Genomic DNA, 16,917 nt, shown 5'->3' with positions numbered 1-16,917 from the left:
AGAAACTAATCAAGAGGGAGGCCTCTGGCTATAATGCTCAATCCCCATCCTGAAAGGCAAAGAGGATAGACATCAGAAGAAGACACTAGGAAACAAAGTAGGAGCCTCCCACAGAGGGCCTCTGAAAGGCTCTGCCCTGCAGACTATCAAAGCAGATGCTGAGACTTATGGCCAACTGTTGGGCAGAGTGCGTGGAATCTTATGTAAGAAGTGGGAAATAGTAAGAGCTGGAGAGGACAGTAACTCCACAAGGAGAGCAACAGAACCAAAAATTCTGAGCACAGGAGTCTTTCTTGAGACTCATACTCCAACCAAGTACCATGCATGGAGATAACCTAGAACCCCTGCACAGATGTAGCCCATGGCAGTTCGGTGTCCAAGTGGGTTCCATAGTAATGGGAACAGGGACTTCCTCTGGCATGAACTGATTGGCCTGCTTTTTGATCACCTCACCTTGATGGGGTTGCAGCCTTACCAGGCCACAGAAGATGACAATGCAGCCACTCCTGATGAGATCTGATAGACTAATATCAGAAGGAAGGAGAGGAGGACCTCCCCTATCAGTGGACTTGGGGAGGGGCATGAGTGGAGAAGGGGAAAGGAGGGTAGGATTGGGAGGGGAGGAGGGAAGGGTTAATGAGGGGATACAAAGTGAACAAAGTATAATTAATAAAAATTAAAATAACAAATATTAAAAAAGACTCTCTTCCTCAGTGATTTAAAGTGAACCAGCACATAGGGGTAAGGGTCAATATTTATTACTTTAGAATACTCTGGCTTCCAGTGATATCACCAAATAGCATTTCTTCCTCCTCCTTCACCTTCTCTTATTCTCCTTTTCCCCACTCTTTTTTTCAGGCTCATTTTCTTCTTCTTCTTTCTTTACTCCTACCTCTTCCTCTACTACCTCCTTTTATTTATAAGTTTATCATCATTTGCAATGGAGCAAGCTTAAATAATATGCCTCCTGTACATTGTTATCCCCTCATCTGTATTCACCTATAGCATGACCTTCAATGCTTCTTGGGTTTTATTCAGTATTCATTTCCCACTTTACACCCACGTCACTGCCTCTACTACTCTCCTCCTCTGTATTTCAATAATAACTTCAGTTACATGCTCCTTTCTTGAAACACATGTTTGGCTTTTATATTTTTATTGTCACATAGTCACTGTACATCGTAATAGGTTCCATAAATATATGTTCACCAAAGTGTATCATGGCCTTTGATCATACTAACTCTCTACACACTCCTCTTTTTTTCAGTCCCACTAACCCCCTTCAGTTCTCAGTTCATTTCCACTTTTATGACATAAAGGATTTATGACACATTCACTTTTCTTCAAGAACAACTTGGATCTTTCCTCAGCCACATGCACACTGCCTAGAACTCTGATGACTCATGCTGTGTCAGTCCTCTGCCCTTCACTGTGAATTTAACATCTTATTTCACTTCAGTTTCCTCATAGTGCCAAACACTTATTCTTGAACCCTGTGCACTAAGTGAATAGTTATGGAACCAAGCAGGTTCAGCCTTCTGAGAAGTATTCACCACACATATACTGAACATGCTCGGACCCTTGCTTAAAACAATTCTCTCATATTTGATTGGCCTTCCTTGAAGATCACCTCTGCCTCAGTATCTCTTACCATATTCTAGTGAAAACTTGTTTTTCTGTTGTTTAGTTTGGACCTTAAAAATACTGACTTCCTTCCCAGAAAGCAAAATGTTCTCGGATAATTAAAATTAGATGCACTTTAAGCAAGAGCTGAGGGGATGGCACAGTTGATAAAGTGCATGCCAAATGCAAGAACAATCTCCCAGAACCTGCATAAAACAATCGGTGCATAGCACTGCGCACCTGCATTCACACTGGGACGATGGTCACAGAAGGATCCTTGGAATTACTAGCTGGCCAGTCTTGCCAAACTGTTGAGCCCCATGTTCACGGAGATACTTAAGTCAAAAAGTAAGGTGGGGATGGATTGAGAAAGACACCTGATGTTGACCTCTATCTTCCACATCCATGTACATCACACACAGGCACACAAACAAATGCATATAACCACACACACAGGCCTAAGAAATACTAGGCTGTTTGAAAATGCACACTGAGCACTTGCTGCAGCTACAGACACTTTGATTCATTTTACAGACACAAAATAGAATCCACAGAAGCTTGTGTGGTTGTCTCTCAGTGGGGCTCAGATACTCAGACGATTTGATTTTGGAACTTTGGCAGCCTTTGCTTCACATGTCTTCAACATGGAGAAATTGATGTTTCTCTGTAAAAAGAGATTGTTTTTACAGTCTCCTGAAATATATATTTTTTGATTCATCTTGATCAAAAGTGAAGCTTGACATGCTAAGGCGAGAAGGTGACATGATGTGGTCCAGGAGGAGCTGTCCCTTGCAGAAGCATGCCTCAAATTGTGCGTTTGTCCCTTTCTAGTGATGTGACCTTTGTCAAGGCTCAGGAGCATCCAGAGTCCCAGCTTAGTCATTTGCAAAGTGGAGATAAGAAGCACTGCATGGAGGTGTGAGGATTAGATGTGAAGACAGGTGGGAGCTTCCCTTCCACTGCCAGGTGCGACCTGCCATGTAAACAGGAGCTATGAATAGGAAGGCACGCGCTTCTAATCTAGAGATGCTTGCATCTATACCACCAGTCATAGCTGGCGTATGTTAGGGACCTCATCTCCTCTTTTTTAATGTCATGCAGCGTGGCTCCTGGTATATGCCCATTAATTTTTTTAAATAGGGTCTCATGTATAACAAGCTGGACTTAAATTCACTGTGTAGCTGAGGGTGACCTTGAACTTCTGGTCAACCTGCCTTTCACCTCTCCTGAGTTCTGGGATTACAATCCCGGGTGCACTGCCACGCCCAGCCTGTGCTGTGCTGTAAATTACGCTGAGGTTTGTGTGCACCGGGCAAGCTCTCTGCCTGCTGAGTTACACCCCAACCCTGTGTTCAGCAACCATTAGGAAAGAGTTTTAGCCTCTTAAACTTGGCGTTCCTTATTTCTGGAGTGCATTGATTTGGGGGTTCTTAGGAAGAAATGATGCTTAACACTGTGGTAAGTACAAGGGCTCACATATGGTGAATAAATGTTAACAAATTGGAATGAAGTTACTACCAACAACACAGACTCAGAGAAGCGTCCCGCACGCTCTCCAAATCCCGTCTACCTCAGTCTGAATCTTCCGCCTTTTAGTTCCTCAAGCATGAACCTGGAGATATGGCTGCTCCGCTCTGTGGGAACAGCTGCAGGGAGACAATGTCAGTCACAGACGTGTGCCATCCACAGGGTGTGACAGGGAGTGCTACGGAGGGAGGCTGTGAGGCGGTGTTTCTAGCAAAGCCCATCCCATCCAAGGAAGTGATGGTGAAGTTTTGGATTCCTTGATTCCTCACCAAAGACAAGATGCCGTTTGTCACCATTTATAACATATGCACAGAAACTCTGGTCATAAAGAGGCTGTTTTATGGGGACATATGTTGATCGCCTGGAAGCACAGCCTGGCCTGAATGCTATTCCTTGGCGACGTCATGATAATATCTCCATTGAGTCCAAGAAAACCTCTCAGGCCTGCAAGGCTGCAATTTTGAAATGGATTTCACAGCTGCAAACTGTAAGATGACCCAATTTGTCTTCCTGTTCCTGCCTTCTCTGCTATCACTATGGAAATCTGCACCCACATGGCAGTGATGGGCTGCATAAAATATGCAATGGACTTAGAACTCCGATTTGAGAGCCACACAATTTAAGGACAGCTGCTGAAGTGATCACAGGGTAGGTGTGAGGTGGAGGCCAAACCACTGAGGAACATGTGTGGATTCCTGCTCTTCACAAAGTCTTCCTGTTTATGAAATGCTAGTCCTAAAGAATATGTGTGTGTGTGTGTGTATATATATATATATATATATATATATATATATATATATACATCCCTTTGCCTTTTCTAAGAAACCCGGGGCTACTCATCCTCCAAAGAATATCCCAGATGGTAAACTGAACTGAAGTTTGCACATAAATTCTCCTGAGGGAATTGGTGGTTGGTGATAGCAAGCCTAATGAAATTTTTTATTGTGGTTATTACATACAATTTGTACAGTATATCATGCACAGAAATTTCTTCTATTCCTATAAATCTGGAATTGCCAGTGTAAATGCCCAGGCTTACGAACTGCTGCAGAACACAATTACCTCTAGATACAAACTCTCTTTAGGACATAAAACTCGTTGCTACTGAGAAAGCCTGAATTGCACCAGCACTTTTGTAAATATCTGAGTGATATATTTCCTTTTGGATAAGTTTTCATGGCCTTGGAAAGCTGTCTCATTTCTTAATGCTTTTGTTGTTGAATTTTTTTCCTGGGTATCACTTGTGGCCTGATTGTTGTTTTCAATCATGCTTAGTAAATCGCAGTATTGGACAAATGTCATTTATAAAAGGATCAGAACAGTACAGCCTTCTGCTGGCATTAAGAGTGCTGTCTTTATAGTGTGTTTCTTGAAGATACAAGAAGAAAGGGAAAAACAGACACAGGATTCAGGAATATGCTGTATTTTCACCCCCTGTATGGTTAGGTTTTCAAGTTAGAAGCTGCAGACAAGCCTTCCATTTTTAATGAGGGCAGATACATACACTCTCCTTTATCTGTCGGGATCAATGGGGGAGTAGCTTCTCCTTCCGGCCAGTTGCACTGGTAGTGGGAAGTCTCTGCACATTTTCTGGTTAGCTGTTATTATTGAGTATGATGGTGAAGAATGTTATACTCTTGTATTGATTTTCTACAAGTTCTAATATTGGAGATCAGGAGACTTCTTCCATCTGCTTCCAGTAAACTGAGAGCTGCACTGTTAAAGCTCTTCATCACAGCCTCCAAAAGGAAGACAATAGTGATGGATTATAGACTGCCTAAGAAGGGAGGACGAAGCGCAGTGGGCAAGCAGTGTTGAAGAGCAATCCATGGTGGCCAAGTCCAGGCCTTTCCTTTCCTTCTTTTCTTTCCCTCCTAGGTTTCTTCTCTCCTCTCACCTCTTCTCCTGTCTTCTCTCCCCTCACCTTCCTTTCTCTCCCCTCCCTTCCCCTTCTCTCCTCCCCTCTCCTCCTTCCTTCCTCACCTTCTCTCTTTTCTCCTTCTCAGTTCTTTCCTTTTCTCTACTTTTTTCCTTTCTGCTTTCCATTTCCCCTTCCTCCTTCCTCTCCCACTTCCTCTCTACCCTCCCTCCTTTCCTACCCTATCTCAGTAATCACTACACTGGCTCTTCACTTTCAAATAAAGATAATAAATGCTAGATTGACTAAGATTCTTGGCTTGTGAATATGTATCTAGGATCTGAAGCCTGATACACAGCTGAATGCAGCTAGCCTGTTCTTCCCAGAATTCTTTCATCTGTCTTTATTCCAAGAGCTTAACAGTCACAAGCTTACAAGACACAAACTAAGTGTCTTCTCCAGATGCTCCATCACCAAGAAATGCACAACTTTCCCCATGTCAACAGCATTAGGAGTCATGTGTCTTCATTCCATGCCTGGTAAGGGTAGGGGGTAAAAAGAAAATTTTATTAGAAGTAGAAAAAGGTGTGTATGTGTGTGCGTGTGTGTGTGTGTGTGTGTGAGTGTGTGTGTGTGTGTGTGTGTTGAATATGATGAAGGTTAAAGGGTTGGGAGACAAACAGATTCTCATGTTCTATGCTCACTGTTCAAACCGGATGATGAGGCTCATCTGTTCATGCTTTTGGAGAGTTCTGAGTGCTTACCTACCATGCTTAACACTGTTGCATGCTGGAGTTCATAAAAATAAATAGGTCCAATTTTCATCTTTATGGAATGGAGAGGAAAAAAATTAATGAAATAATTTCACCAGTGATTCTAGAAGGGTAAACAAAGATAAGACGTGATGAATATAAAGCATGTGTTAAGCCTGAGTACAACCAGAAACCTGGCTGTACTGGATTAAGTAAAATCCTCAAGCATGTGAGCAGAAAAGCAAAACAAATATAAAATGTGCATACACAAATACACATAAACTACAATGAACACACACAAATACACATGCATGCACACATACACATGAATACATACTCATACCCACACGTAGACACACATGCAGCAGCAGCAGCAGCCCCCTTAACAGAGCAGGACTGTGTAAAAAGGCATCTTTAAAGCATCTGGTTTCCCAGATGACTTGGTAAAGTGCTGGCTGTGTAAGCATGTGTATCTGAGTTTAGATCCCCAATACTATGTAAAAGTCAGGCATGGCTTCATGCACTATTAATCCTATCATGGGAGGTAGAATGGGGAGGGGCAAGGCAGTCCTGGAGCTCCCTGGTTACCAAGCCTCGCCAGGACAGTGAGCTCCAGGTCCAGTGAGAGATCTTGTCTCAAAAAAAATTACTCGAAGAGTGGATGAAGACATACAATGCCCATTTCAAAGCCTCCCATTTATATGCACATGCAAATACATGCACACACTAATGTCACACCTTAGATGAAGCAGCGCCATTTGGATAAAAATTATGTTGCTTTATATAAATCTTTATGTTCAAGCTTTAGTTATTGTTGCTAGCAATTGACTGTTGGTAAAAATATTCATCTATGGGAAAATACAATGAAGCCCCATAACGTATTTAGGAAGCAAGTTTAGAAGGCTCCTTGGAAGCATAGAGTTACATGTATACTAAGGAGAATATCTCAGGGTAAAAAATGACACATGGAGTATGATTTTCATATTATAAAAGGGGGAAAGAAAGTAGAAAGGCCAAGCAAAAGTGTATAATTACAAGCGAGTCACATTTCTGCTCATGCTTGTACGTTTCCCCTAAATTTTTGCAATGAACCTTGAAGAGGACCTTATAAAGGAACTCATTAATTTTTAAACAAAAAATACACTCAATTCTTTAGTCTTTGAGTGGTTGGTGGTGGCTGCATGTCCAGGTGTGAAAATAGATGAAGCATTATTTCCAGACATATTGTTTTGTAGCAAGCCTCTAGGTACACCCATGTTACGCTTTTGATCTTTCTGTGAGCTCCTACACAGGGGAGAAACTGAGGCTGGCAGCCAGCACTGCAGTGTTACCTATTTAGTGAATTTAATTAACAATAACTAATATTGTTTTCCAGCATGTTCCAAGCTCTCTACTTATGCTAAGTTACTTCTGTGTCATTGTCAGTCATCAAGAAACAAAACCAATAAATGCTGGTGAAGATGTGGGCACGACAAAACCCTTCTGCCTGACTGGTGAAAACATAAACTAGTCCAGCCTCTATGGAAATCAGTACAGTGGGTCCTCAAAAACTACAAGTGGCCTATTGTATTAGCTGATTATACTGATACTCAGTGTTAGAGTCCAAGTCCCATTATTACAGAGATGCTTATGCATCCATGTTTACTGCCGCAGCACTATTTACAATAGCTAAGTTCTAGAACCAACCTAGATGTTCATCAACAGAGGAATGGATGATGAAGCTGTGGCTTATAGACACAGTGGGATTTCTTTCTGCCATAAGAAAGAGAGACTATTGTTTGCAGGAAAAAACGGATGTAACCAGAGATCAACGTACAGAGCAAACTGAGTCAGTCTCAGAAAGCAGATATGTTTTCTCTGACTTGTGGGTCCTGGACTTTAGAGACATAAAAACATGTTTTCGTCAATGACAGGAAAATTGAAAAGAATTGATGGGAGGGGAAGAGGGTAGAGGGGGGTAGCAGGTTATGGAGGAATATGTTACAAGTGTATTAAATACTTTCATGACAATGGCCTTATATAGCTATGAACAATGGACAAGAAAAAAATCTCTATGTGTTTTCTATGTGTCTGAGTTTCAAAAGGTTAAGTACAGACGTTCCAGATCTGTCCTTCCTCCACCCACCTCTTTCTTTTAGGTACTGTCTCTAGACTGTCATCAGGCTCACTGTAGCTGAGGATCAAACTGAACTTGCGATTTCTCTGCTTCCGCCTCAGCAGTGCTGGGTTACAGGCACGCATCACCTCACAGGGCTTTGGATCCCCTGAGGACAGAACTCTTGGCATCAACAGAGGCAAGCACTCTAGGGGCAGAGCCCCACCCCAGCCGCGTTGCATTTTCTTGCTGGACACTGGTTCCACGCCCTTTTGCTTCTTCTGTTTCCTCTGGATCTCCACGTAGCTCTCTGAGAATGAAGGCCCGTGTTTGTCACCTTTCTCTTGCCTCCTGCTGAAGCTTTCTCTTCTCTAACTTTCCATTGATATGAGATGGGCTTAAAAAAACATACTCGGTTATGAAAATTGAATGTGAGGAAGGAAATGTAGTGTGGAGCTGGAGAAAACATCCAAGTTATAAAATTAAAAAAAAAAAAATCCTACATGATGTAGGAGAAAAAGTAATTCAGTGCCGAGAGGAAATAATTCAGGGGTGAGAAGCCTGACTGTTTTTCCTTGGGTCCTTAAGATTTATCACCTGCACACGCAGGAGGCTACAGAAAGGAGATCTGGGGACCAGAGCAATAACTCACCTGCTGGCCGCGGAGCCTGTGAGCTGCTGATAGCCTCTGGACCGCGTGACCCCACATCATCTCCAGCTACACCCGGGCAGGACCTTACTTCCTTCCAGCCCCGTGACTCAGGACTCATGGACCTGGGGAAGGCACTGGGACCACTGTACATCTTACAAGGCACAGACAGATGCATGCTCTCTCCTAGTAGTGATTGCAATGGGGAGGAAAACAAGAGAACAAAAACCAACCCAAACTGTCAACCCTACGTTTGAGTAAATATTTTTCTCTGCTTCGAAAGAAAAATAAGGCTCACACTATCGCAGAGTTTAAGGATAAAACATCCATAAAGAATTAGTGCTGTCTTTGAAAACAATTGTGAGTATTTTTTCAAGACATTTATTTTATTGATTATTTGGGAATTTCAAATAATGCCCCCTGATCACACCCACCTCCCAGATCTAGCTCCCCACATTGAGACTTCCCCTTGCAAAATACAAACAAACAAAGAAACAGAAACCAAACCAAACCAAACGAAAACATAACGAAAAACAAGCCCATGGTCCAACTTTCAGTGGCCAGCCCCTTGAAGGAAACTGAGTCCTTCCCCATCCTCACACCTGCCAGAAGCCATCAATTGTGGGGAGCTACATTTCAGTATCCTTATCACAATCTTAAAGAGTGCTCTCTGATGGCTTCCCATCTAGGATGTTATTTATTTTATTTTAGTTTTTTTTTGAGGAGCGGGGCATATTTAGAAGTATTTATAAAGCTTTTTTTGTCATTGCCTTCTAGATGGCTCACTGGATGCTCTCTCTGAGCCGAACAACCTGAGTTCCATCCCCAGCACCCCCATGAACACAGGCGAGAACCAACTGCCACAGCTGCCCCTCGATGTGTGCCCTCACCACCAAGTAAATAAAGAAAGCAAAAGTATCTTGGATAAAAGCTCTTCATCCAAGATATCCAGATTATGAATGGATCACAGAGTACCAAGCAGATATTTGGCTTTTAGAGGAAGAAGGAAATGCAGCTTGTTCCATTACGAGCAGGATGAGTTTATATAAGCAAAAGGACTTTACTTTATAGAAGCTGAAAAAAATTAAAATAGGGGGTTGTGGATAGAGCTCAGTGGTTCTATCACTTAGCAGGTTCTTGATGTTGGATATTAAAGTCCTGAAAATTAGAAGTCTTGCAATGCCTGCTTCATACACATGTTCTTTGGGTTGGGAATAGTTCACATACGTGGATTCAAAGAAGTATCATGGAACATATAATAAAAGGAGGGGTTGTAGACATCTCAGCTCTACCTTTACAGCAGGATGGTTCTGGAAAAGCAACCATGCTGTACCTGAATTCAGTCTCATGCTAAATCAAGCTTGCACACCTTCACTAGTGTTGATGATAAATATCTGGAAAATTTGGGGCCAATTCTTAAATTATTAGATGCTCAGTCCCCATTCAGAAAGGCAAGAGGATGGACATTGGAGGAGGGAGAAAACAGGGAACAGGACAGGAGCCTACCACAGAGGGTCTCTGAAAGACTCTACCCTGAAGTGTATCAAGGCAGATGCTGAGACTCATAGCCAAACTTTGGGCAGAGTGCAGGGAAACTTATGAAAGAAGTGGGAGATATTAAAACCTGGAGAGGACAGGAGCTCCACAAGGAGAGCAACAAATCCAAAATGTCTGGGTCTTTTTGAAACAGGGGTCTTTTCTGAGATTGATACTCCAGCCAAGGACTACTCATGGAGATGGCCTGGAACTCCTGCACAGAGGTAGCCCATGGCAGTTCAGTGTCCAAGTGGGTTCCATAGTAATGGGGACAGGGACTGTCTCTGACAGGAACTGATTGGCCTGCTCTTTGATCACCATCCCCTAAGGGGGGAGCAGCCTTACCAGGCCACAAAGGAAGACAATGCAGCCACTCCTGATGAGACCTGATAGACTAGGATCAGAGGGAAGGGGAGGAGGACCTCCCCTATCAGTGGACTGGGAAAGGGACAGGGATGGGGAGGAGGGAGGGAGGTACAGGGGGGATACAAGGTGAATAAACTGTAATTAATAAAAATAACTAACTAAATTAATTAAAAAATTATTGGTAGCTCTAAGTTGACTCTAAGTGTATATTGATACCACAAAAATCAGAAAACATTCTAAAACAAGACCTTATTCTCAACTTCCTTCAAACTTTCATCAACACACTTCCTGTTCTTCCTAAGTCTCTTTTAAGAGTCTTAATCAGATTATCTGTTCAACTCCTCAGCACACTGCCTGGTGGGTAAGGAACTCCTTGAACAAACAAACAAACAATAGGTGCAGTGCTACTCCTGTGACCGCCAGCAACAACTAAGTAGTGAAAACATTATTGGACGCCCCAGAACAAAGTACTTCTTCCTCATCTATTCATTGTTACGTAAAAATATAATAACATTATTGAAAATTGAGGATTACAAGGGGACAATTTATCCTTAAGTCTCCAGTCTCATTTTAAAAGACTTTCTACTTATTTTAAATTTTTTATTTTGTTATTTTGTTTTTTTACAGTTTATTCACTTTGTATCTCAATTGTAGCCCCCTCCCTCATCTCCTCCTGGTCCCACCCTCTCTTCTTTTTGCTCCCTTATCCTTCTCCCCTAGTACATTGAAAAGGGGGAGTCCTCTTACCCTATTATCTGACCGTAGCCTACCAAGTCTCATCAGGACTAACTGGATCCTCTTCCTCTGTGGCCTGGTAAGGCCACCCCACCAGGGGGAGTTGATCAAAGAGCTGGTTGCTGAGTTCATGTCAGAGACTGCCCTTGTTCCCTTTACTAGGGAACTGACTTAGAGACTGAGCTGTTTAAGAGCTACATCTGAGCAGGAGATCTTCCCCATGCATGGTCCTTGGTTGATGTATCAGTGTCTGCAGGATCCCTGGGCCCATGTTTTTTCAGCTGTGTTGGTCTTCACTCTGGGTCCTTTACTATGCCTGCACAAAGTTTGGCTGTGAGTTTTTTCATCTGCTTTAACCTCCTGCTGGGTGGAATCTTTCAGAGGACATCTGTGGTAGGCTCCTCTCCTGTTCCCTCTCTTCAACCACTTCTGGTGTCTATCCTGTTTGCCATTCTGAATGAGAATTAAGCATCCTCCCTAGGGTCCTCCTTGTTGTTTGGCTTCTTTAGGTCTGCAGATTTTAGTATGTTTATCCTATATTATTTAGCTAATATCCAATTATAAGTGAGTATATATGATATGTAAGTGTCTTTCTACTTCTGGGTTACCTCACTCAGGATGATCTTTCTTATTTCCATCGATTTGCCTGCAAAATTCATGATTTCCTTGCTTTTAATACCTGAGTAGTATTCCATTGTATAAATGTACCACAATTTCTGTATCCATTCTTCTGCTGAGGGACATCAGGGTTGATTCCAGATTCTGGCTATTATGGATAAAGCTGCTGTGAACATAGTTGAGCAAATGCCCTTGTTGTATGGTGGTGCATCTTTCAGGTCTATATCCAGAAGAGGTATACCTGGGTCTTGAGGAGGGTTCCCCTTTCTCCTTTCTTCACATCCTCTCCAGCATATGTTGTCACATGAGCTTTTGATCTTAGCCATTCTGATGGGTGGAAGATGGAATCTCAGAGTCATTTTGATTTGCATTTCCATGATGACTAAGGATGTTGAGCATTTCTTTAAGTGTTTCTCCACCATTCAATATTCCTCTGTTGAGAATTCTCTGTTTGGCTCTGTACCCAATTTTTAATTGGGTTATTTGATTTGTTGGTGTTTAATTTCTTGAGTTCTTTATATATTCTGGATATTAACCCTCTCTCAGATGTAGGGTTGGTGAAGATCTTTTTTCTTCTGTACAGTCTGTATGCTGTCATTTTATTCTGTTGACACTGTCCTTTACTTTACAGAAGCTTTTCCATTTCATGAGGACCCATTTATTGATTGTTGGTCTTTTAGTTTCATCTGTTCTGTTCAGGAAATTGTCTCCTGTGCCAGTAAATTCAATCCTCTTCCCCACTTTGTCTTCTAACAATCCTGTACAACAGAAGATCTTCTGTAGGTATCTCCATCCTTGATCTCAAACTGTACTATAGAGCAACAGTAGTAAAATCTTCATGGTACTAACAGTATGTTTATCCTATATTATATGGCTAATATCTGATTATAAGTGAATACATATGATGTGTGTCTTTCTGCTTCTGGGTTACCTCACTTGGGATGATCTTTTCTAGTTCTATCCATTTGCCTGCAAATTTTATGATTTCCTTGTTTTTAATAGAAGCAGACTGGTAGATCAATGGATCGAATTGAAGACCCGGAAATAAACCCACATACCTACGGACACCTGATTTTTGAAAAAGAAGTCAAACCACACAATGGAAAAAAAATAGCATCCTCAACAAATGTGCTGTTTTAATTGGATGTCTATATGTAGAAAAATGCAAATAGATCCATATTTACCACCCTGCACTAAAATAAAGTCCAAGTGGATCAAAGACCTCAACATCAAACCAGACACACTAAATCTGTTAGAACACCTTTTATTTTAAAAATCATGTGTGTGTGTGTGTCTGTGTGTGTGTGTGTGTGTGTGTGTGTGTGTGTGTGTGTGTGGCAGGGTTAGGTGGGATATGTGCAAGTAAGTGCAGCTACTCTGGGATGCCAGAAGATGGTATAAGCTTGCCTGGAGCTGGAGTTACAGGCAATTGTAAGCCACCCAACATGGGCACTAGGTACCAAACTCAAGTTATCTGGAAGAACAGCAAGCACTCTTAGCTGTTGAATCATATCTCCAGCCACACATGTCTCATTTTTGACTCTTAAACAAAGTAGAAATTATTTTCTTTTCTCATTGATCAGAGTTGAGGATAGATCTTTGAGCATACATTATGATATAATATGATATATGATAGAAGCCAAATGTAGTCCCCATTTTTCTTTTCTCCATTTCATTCTGTCTGTTCTTCTCGGATGTCACAACACCTGGGTGACTGGGGTTCTCATCTTACCATCCTGAGACTGTCAGTATCCAAGGTGTGTCCTGAAAGGGATAAAGGACAATTAATCCACGGAGCAGTGGTGGCAGCATCATTGTTTATGAAATGATAGTTGCATCAGGTAGCAGCATTAGTACAACAAAAGCTCCAAGCCAGACCATCTGTTGCCACGTGGACAATCTGGTGGGCTTGCCAAAGCCATTTATCTGTGTCGAGTACATATCCAGCTCGGCCAGTCCTCACGCTGAGCAGAAAGGAAATTTAAAGAAAGACCCATCATTTATCATTGTAGACAGCTGGGCTAGAGTGTGGGCAGAGAATACTTTTTTCCCTTCTTCCTTGAGAAAAACAAAGACCCTGAAGATGGTTAATGCTTGCTCAGCTCCAATATTCTTGCTAACTCCAGCCTCCCCAGCTTACAATTTTCTTTCTGCCTTCCTATGCCCTAGAAGGTAAGTTATTACTGTGGATACTTGATTCTTTGCCTCAAGGTTTCACATGCAGATGGTACCTGTAATTCTTTGGTTTTAAACTGGAGTGAGCATGGTTATTTGTGCCTCCCAAAACAGAGCTCCAGAAATAACTGGTTTTTGCAGTGCCTATTGTCTTTGGAGCTGAGCAAAGCTCAGCGTTCATGCAAACTGTCTGTTATGTTCTTATGCAGCCGCAATGTGTGGACTCATTTCTCTGAGCCTCATCTTAGTGTTCTGCAACATGGCAGCAACAGCTTCAATACTGAAGAGGCGCTATGCAAGGCCACACCCAGCTTCTTCACATGGAAAAATAAGTGCCAAATTCCCTTTCTGTAAGACAAGGTATTACTGATATTATAAATTAAGATATTATCTTTACTCTAGAGTTCATTTGTGCTCTCTCTCTTTCTCTTTCGTGACAGAGTCTCATTCTGTAACCCACACTGGCCAAGAACTTTCTGTTCTTAATAATCCTTCTGCTTCAGTCTCCTGAGTGCTAAGATTACAGAATTGAACCAACACGAACATGTTTATTTTATTTTTAATTTTTAAAGTTAAATCATCTTCATGGGCGTGGTAAACTAACATGAGCACTAGGCACTGTGTCGACCACACTCAGTAGACAGGGCCTGTGAACAAACATGGGCACATATAGATGTCGATACTTTGTCATCAAATATTTTCTTTAACCTAAAGTTTACTGTTATGTTTTTAAAATAAATTGAGACATTTTCATAGATTCTAAATATTTGTGCGAGTCTTAGGTAATGTGCATACTGAGACAGGTGGATAAGTTGTGTGTATATAATATGTAAATACATACATATCATCATGTACACATAATATACATACATATGTACATATACAGAATGGTTACTATGTTGTTACCTAGATGTCTAGATAGTTACTTGGCTGTCAGAGTTGTATGAATTAATTAATGTAAAACTCTTACGGCAGTCGCTTAAGTTTTTGTTAAATAACAGCCCCTGCTCGGCTCACATTGCATGCCTCCCTTATGTAATGATAAGCACATTGAGAGGCAGTAGACATACAGTGAAAGAAGACCCCCCTGATTCAGAACTCCATGAATGAAAAAATGAAACACAAAGAAACACTGAGGTTTCCACCTCAGTGTTTTGCAGCAAGTTCTGCCCCCCACCACAAATCCCATTTAAATGAATGGTGTTGCTCATACAGAGAATTGGATAGATGGTTAATGATGCGTGAGCACATTTTATAGGAATCCACTTGACCTGCCAGGGATCAATTCCATGATTTGATTAAAGGCTTAACCTTTCAGAGTCCCGTGTTGACCCCATGTTCACAGATAAATCTCCAAAGCTGATGGATCCTGGCATTTAAGAGCTGGGCTCTAGCAAATATAATATTCCAGGTTCCATTGTTTCTGATAGTGATAAAGTGGAACACAGCCATGCTACTGGATGTTGGCACCTCTTTGAGTAGCTCGTAGATGCTCTTCAACTTTGTTTCCTACTGGGATGATAACCAAGATAAGGCAGTGTGTTTATACCTTTGCTTCTCAGGTGGTAAGCTATATACATTTTGGTGGCTTTTGGGCATATATTTGTGGCAGGACTTTCTACTGCCATGACTTCTTCCACTTCTGTAACTTCTAGGATTTTACCTACAATAAAAGTTGAACAATGATTTTTTAGTGCTTAAAATTTAGGTATCTAAAACACCTGACTCTGACAGTTCTACCTGACTAATTATGATATTTGAAAGAAGTGGTCAAAATGGGAAATAAAATGGAATAGGAATACTTCCATGATTCTAATCCTAACCCTCCAAAGAAAATTATCCAAGTATAGTACAAGCACATGTGCTTAATAAAACAGAAATAAAAGCAGCTTAGGTGTTTTATCTGAGGGAACGGCTGGAAATAAATTCAGGTCACAATACTATCATGGGGGTACCATGCTAAATAATGACCTACTACCAACTTCCAGGATCAGAGGGGTGGTGGATTTCCATCTCCCACTGCTCATGTTTCACACTAATGGTGTTTCATGGTCTTTTAATGGGGGCTCTAAAAAATTTCCACGTTCTTCCCACTTAAAAACCTCAGCTTAAAGCTTCCTGGGATGTTATAAGCCAGTAGACACAAAATTATGATCAACATTTACTTACAAGGTTTGAAGAACTGTTCTGTGTGCATGTATAATCTTGTTAAATGTCATTTATGCCTTATGGCCTCTTTATCAGATTTCTTCTTTTTCTTTCTCTTCTTCCTCTTCATCTTCATCCTCCTGCTGCTGCTCCTCCTCCTCCCTTTTTCTCTTCCTCTTTTCCTCTTCCTTCTCCTTTTCCAAGATAGGCCTCCTGTCAGATTGGCCTCCATCTCCCTATGTGCCCAAAGCTGGCCTTGATCTTCTTGTTGTACTGACACTCTGTAAATGCTAGGGTTACAGGCATGTGCTACCGTATCTGATTTATTTTGTGCTGGATCTTAAAACTGATGCTTCATGCATGTCAGAGAAACCACCGTACTGAACTTCATTTCTGGCACTGTCAAGAATATCCTCATATCTCCAATTTCTCCCAAAGAAAGAAACTAAGGTTCAGGGATGTTGAGGTACTGAAATACCTTATAGCAAGAGGCAGCAAATAAAAATCCAAGCACAAACTTACAACACTGTAGATCCAAACCTAAAAATTCCATGGAAGTGCTGTGAGGTAGCTGTGCTGGAGCTTGTAGCTTGAGCTTCTAGCCCAAGTGAGTTCAAGTTTGTTATCTATTTATGAGTTTGAGTTGATCGATCTTCTCATAGCTGCTCAGCCGTGTGATGCAGGAGCTTAAACAAAAATCCTTGGGTTTAATGCAAGAAAAGGGTAAGTGATCATTTTCAATACTCAGTTAGCACTGTACTGACAGAATGAACCAGTGACTCCTGTATGGGAATGACCCTGAACTTGACAAAGACCTATTACATCATAAACACTA

Source organism: Meriones unguiculatus, chromosome 11, assembly GCF_030254825.1.
Source record: "Meriones unguiculatus strain TT.TT164.6M chromosome 11, Bangor_MerUng_6.1, whole genome shotgun sequence".
In the NCBI taxonomy this organism is placed as follows: Eukaryota; Metazoa; Chordata; class Mammalia; order Rodentia; family Muridae; genus Meriones; species Meriones unguiculatus.
The sequence above is the reverse complement of the archived record's forward strand: the minus strand, read 5'-3'. Positions refer to the sequence as shown.